Below are 6,000 nucleotides of genomic sequence, written 5' to 3'. Positions count from 1 at the left end.
TGGATGCATTAGAGGGAGGTATTTCCATCATAACAACAAACCACTGGGTGTCTTGTATGACATCCTCATGTGGTTGTACATATTTGGGTTGAAGCTTACAGCACTCATACATTTAGTGTGGACTAATGTAAAAACTGGATACTACAAACACTGATGAACTGGAAGAATTGCTGGCAGACGTTACAGTGACTTCTTAGTGAAGTCGTCCCACTGCTTGGGTATTAAGACGATGCTCTGTTTGAAGTCCCAATCATATAAAGGAGACAAAACTTAATTGAAATATATGCTTATCATTGCTAACCTGACTCTGCCAGATGGATTTGCTCCGCATATCCATCTGGAAACCTTCCGTTGAAGTAATTTTGGGAAAGGGCGAAGAAACTGGTTAGCTGATTGGCCTATGTTGGTGATAGACGGGCCAAATAAACCAATCAGATCAACGAAGCATATGACGTACTAACAGAGCGACGACGAAGAGGAGCCAATTGATAGATCAAACTCTTGCCGAAACCAGTCGGGAGAAGAGCAAAAACATCTTTTCCTCTGAGAAAAGCCTCCAGAGCAGTGTTTTGCTCTTTTTTCAGTGAAGAAATACTCTGTAATTCCGATAAAACTTGCTCGATAGCCACGCTAACGCTAGTTTCATCGGCTGAAGCCGCCATGTTCTTTAGACTGAACTGTCGCGCTTCTCGTTGCGTCACACCTCAACCCACCTCAGCCAATGCTGATTGGACGTTCGTTTGGTGAACGGCTCCAAATTTTCTTTAATGGAGAGTCTCCAGACTGATTACCGAGTGAAACCTTGAAAGCTCGCGATATCAAGATGGTCTCACGAGGCTATATTATTGCAGGATCAGAAGGAAAATGAGGTGGGAGGGGCCTGTTTTCTTTATCCACTGGGTGACAGCCAGAGTACAAAGAACAATACAAAGGAGATCCAGTTATATGTAACCAGTTAACATTATGGCCATGTTTTTGTGCTATGGGAGAGTACCCTGAGAAAACTCTCACATGCAAGAGAACAAAAAGCAAACTCCACACAGAAATACCCAAGGCCAGGTTTCAAACCGGGGACCTTCTTATTGCAGGGCAACATAGCCACCAACTGCACCAACATGTAAACCCAAACATTTTCTTTCCTTTTAAAAACATCGCTTATTGTTTCAGGTTAATAAGCCTTTCAGTTGTAATGGTTGCTAGATGCTCATTGAACTATTCTTTAGTTCAAAGGTTTATCTGTCTTAAAATCCAAATCAGGGTTAACTAATCAGTCATTAGCTATGTAAACGACTTACATGACAAAATATTACGTTTATTCAGCTGGTAGCCATTTTTAATTATTTTTCTGATTAAAGAGGAATAGAATTTTGAGGAAAAAAAGACAAACTAATGAAATTGAAGGTTTTCTTTGGGAGTTTTCAAACATTACCTCCTCCAAAGACCAAAGGAACTATTTAGTTTATCATTGATCATCTTTTTGAATCAATGGATTATCACAGGTTTGGAAGCAACAGTGCTGCAACCATCCAAACCATACAGAATAATATTACCTCAATTCTAAAGTATGTCAAAAGTGAAAAAAAAACTGATGAGACAAAAAAGTAGCCTTTAAAACTTACTTCCCCAAATCAGCAGTTAAAAAAAAAAATAAGCTACTTGTGTCACTTTCAACATCAGACCTTTTTTTAGGGATACTTGATATCAGGGTTTAAATTAGACAATTACAGCAGTTATTTACATACATATCTGCATCGCACAGATAAATAGCCAATATTAATACCTAATGCAATATATTTGCTATTTCTCTATTTGTTTACAGAGGAAACAACACTTCCTATTTGTTGGGGTGTCACATTGCTAGTGATGCTGCATGGGATTGTGGGGTTTTTAACTGAAACACTGACACAATATCAATAGCGTAGTTGTTTTTTTTTTATGGTGATGAACAGTAAATTTTTATACATATAATATTTGCAAATATTGACTCCGTATAGTAATATTAATATCAGACAGAAATATTAGCCCAAATTTTCATTTTGTACATCTCCGTTTATTTCACATTTAATTTTCCAGGTGAATTGAACCTTAACTTGAATTAAAATGATGTCTGTTTTTGTGAATAAAACTATTAAGATTATTTCTGAAATGTCTAAAGCAAAATATGTCAAAATATGTCAAAGTAAAAAATGCCTTTTTACTTTGTTTTTAATGTTATGGTCTTTTAACCTTGTTTTAATTTTCCCTTTTTTAAAAATGTTGCACTTTGAGATTTGAAGTCAAATGTAAAGTGCGTTACAAATAAGATTAATTATTATTATTATTAGATAACAGTAATATATGATGACAAAATCAACACTCTTAAACACAATTTAAGTTCTCTAAAAAGGGTGCTATGATTAGACCCGTTTGGGTGTTTTCTCTCTATGAAGGAATTATGGTCATAATCAAAGTTAGCTGCCTCTAAGCTGTAAAACAGTTCAGAAAAAGAAGCCTGGTTTAAGGTTTTTCCTCAACGTGAGGCAATGAATTGCAAAATGCAGAGGACGTCTCAATTGAAGGCCTTTATTACTTAACAGAGCAGCTTTGGGTGTTATTCTGTTTCTCTGGATGTCAACAACTCTAATGTGGCAATCGAGCAGTTTGTGTAACAGGTAATATTTGAGCAGCAGCATTTTAAACAGTAAGCTTATGCTGTGTTGCATTCAGCTGTGATGTTGAACTCAACGTCTTTATCAACCGTTTTTTTCTAAAAAAAAATAGAGCATGAGTCGCTTCACCCAAAAGAAAATATTTTTCAGTGGGTTCATAATTTTACACCTCAAAAGTTTTTCTAGAGCAATATTTTTGAACTCCTTAGAGATTTACATTTAGGTAAAAATACTTTCCATAAATTTTCAATTACGGTAATGTTTTTTTTCCAGTGTTGGCTCTTTTTTCTAATTCTCTAAAGAAAGAAATACCATTCAAATGACATATTGTTTGACTGAAAGATACAGCATGTTCCCATACTCATATTTATATTTATACACAACTGTTTACAGTCCCTAACTATTACACTTGTAATAATATTTATATCCTGTATAGCACTTCTGGATAGATGCAAACCACATTTTGTTGCTTTGTACTGTGAATAAAATTCTATTCTATACTATCCTATTCTATTCTATGTTCAATGTGTGATGGAGTATCAGGGCCACAGTTTGGGAGGGGGGATTGTTCTACCCTGTTCTTCACCAAGTCAGTAAAGCTGAAATGTTGATAATAAGATTGTAAGCCAAATGTCGTCAAACAGAACGCCGTCAATGTCTGCCGTTATTCAAGACCACTGATTTTGTTTTCAACTTTGTTTTCAAAATCGCTTTTAAATTTGTTTATTAACCGTTCGACTTTATTCTGAATACTATATTTCAACTTTATTCTTGACAGTTAAACTTTTTTAACTTGGTGAGGAAGAGGGGGAAAAAATACTTCCCCTCATTTTTCCCCCCCCATTATTTGGCCCTAATACTCCATTGTAACTATAAAAGGGAAGGGGTGAGACAAAGAGAAAAGTGGAGGACAGAAGAAAGATAAGTGCTTTATAAATCAACTATGGATAGAAATTATGATGGGTCTGTTGTTGCTCTTTTTTTCTTTGTACCATTTTGATAATCTTTCCTTATGTGTATCTCTAACGCAAGTGCAACAAGAATTTCTTGATGGTTATTTAGTCTGGGTAACCTACTGACTTTTTCTGAGGGGATCAATATGAAGATTATTGCTTTCACTTCCTATAAAACAGATGAATAAAAACAAAATGAGAAATTAAAGGTTCAGTTCTTGTTTTCTTAAATGCCAAAACCCCCAAAAAGGATGAATGATTAAATAAAAGCACAGGTTTTAAAGATGATAGACCAAAATGTGACAACATTTTTTTAATAACTTTTTTACTTTTAAACAACTAAATGGAACATTTTCTTTTAAAGTTGGCTATTTTTGGTGGATAAAAGTGTGTTAATTGTTAATGTTTTCTAGGGATGCACGATATTGGGATTTTGGCCGATATCCGATATGCCAATATTTTAAAACTCATGTAGCCGATAACCGATACCGATACCAATATTAAAGCTGGACAAAAATAAGTAGTCATTGAAAATAGCAGTTTTGTTATCCATTTCTGACACTTTAAAAAATAATATACTCAAATATATTTTCATATGCTGATATCAAATTGATTTTTAAAAACATGGTATTGATCTATTTTACTTTCAAAATCTCGTGAAATTTCATCGTTCTGTTACAAACTGTCGTGATATTTTGCAAATTCTTGTGAGATTTTGTTAGTAAAATAGATCGATACTGCGTCAATATATCAACATGTAAAAATATGGCAACATTTCGTGAATTTTCGGGGGATTTTGTAGCATAACGATGACATATAGCAATATTTCATTAATAAAAGAGATTTGATATGGTGTTTTTTATGGCAATATATCAGCATATGAAGATATTGTGATATTTTAATGTATCAATATTTTCCCCTCGTCCTTAGAAGTTTTTAAGTCTGTAAAAAAGAAGTTTTTGAGGAAGAAGAAGAAGTAGTATTTTTTTATTTATTTATTTTTTTAGACTTTAGAAACTCAGAAGCTGATCAAATATCGGGTTAAATATCGGTGGGGTGGCCGATGTCCGATATTCAGTTTTAAGGGCGATACAGGCCGATACCGATAGGGGGCAGATTATATCGTACATCCCTACTGTTTTCATATGTATGCAGATTTTGAAATGACTGAGGTGAGGCTGTAAAATAGTGAAAGATAACATCATCATCAAGTTCGCTGATGACACAACGATGGTGGGGCTGATTACAGGGGGAAAACGAGGCCGCCTACACGGATGAGGTCCTGAAACTTGGTGAGTGGTGTGCATCAAACAATCTGGCACTAAACATCAACAAGACTAAGGAACTCATCCTGGACTTCAGACGGAAGAAAGCCGCCTTTGCCCCCCTGCACATCAATGGTGGATGTGTGGAGCGAGTGGAGTCCTTCAAATTCCTCGGCATCCACATCTCTGCAGACCTCTCCTGGTCGGCCAACACCACAGCTCTGGTCAAGAAGGCCCAGCAGCGGCTACATTTAATGAGGGTGCTCAGGAAGGAACAACTAAAAACTCAGCTGCTGGTGACCTTCTACCGCTCCACCATTGAGAGCCTGTTGACCTACGCTGTAACAGTGTGGCACTCCAGCTGCACGGAGGCCGACAGGAGGCGACTGCAGAGGGTGACAAACACTGCACAAAAAATCATCGGCTGCCCTCTGCCCTCTTTGACTGCCATCTACCACTCTCGTTGTCTCAGTAGGGCCAGAAACATCCTGAGGACCGGCTTCCATCTCTTCAACCTGTTGCCCTCAGGCAGGAGCTTCAGGTCAATACGGACCAGAACAAACAGACTCAGGGATAGCTTCTTTCCTAAAGCTGTTACCATACTCAACCTACGTTCGGACTTGCACTAATGTATTGTATATGTATGTATGTATGTATGTGTTATTTATGTATGCACTTTTACGGAGCTGCTCTCCAAATCTCATTTTATTGTGTATAATGACAATAAAGGCTTAATTCAATATGTGTTTTGCTGATCTTTCAAAGCAAGGAGATCATGATGTCTAACTTTTTTCATCAGCCTCGCGTTTATTTTTTGGTTTATGTCCTTCAACTTTATATGAAGCAAATGCCCATTTTTCCTGCATGTTGACAGCATGGAAAGGCAAGTGTTTTAAAGAATGACTGTTACTGAAAATCAGTGATAAAATTGAACAAAGGGAGGAAAATGTGTAAAACATCTCTTATGATTTTCTTTTATTTCTAAATAATGATGTTCACAAGCATTTTAGCGGCAGTGATTTTAAAGTATGATCTTTGCCATTTCATTGGCCTGCAGCCAGAGATGGCAAAAGTACTCACTTTCGTACTTCAGTAAAAGTACAGATACTTGTGTTAATAAAAATACGCTGGTAA

Source organism: Cyprinodon tularosa, unplaced genomic scaffold (assembly GCF_016077235.1).
Source record: "Cyprinodon tularosa strain WSP-4 unplaced genomic scaffold, ASM1607723v1 ctg66, whole genome shotgun sequence".
In the NCBI taxonomy this organism is placed as follows: domain Eukaryota; kingdom Metazoa; phylum Chordata; class Actinopteri; order Cyprinodontiformes; family Cyprinodontidae; genus Cyprinodon; species Cyprinodon tularosa.
The sequence above is the reverse complement of the archived record's forward strand: the minus strand, read 5'-3'. Positions refer to the sequence as shown.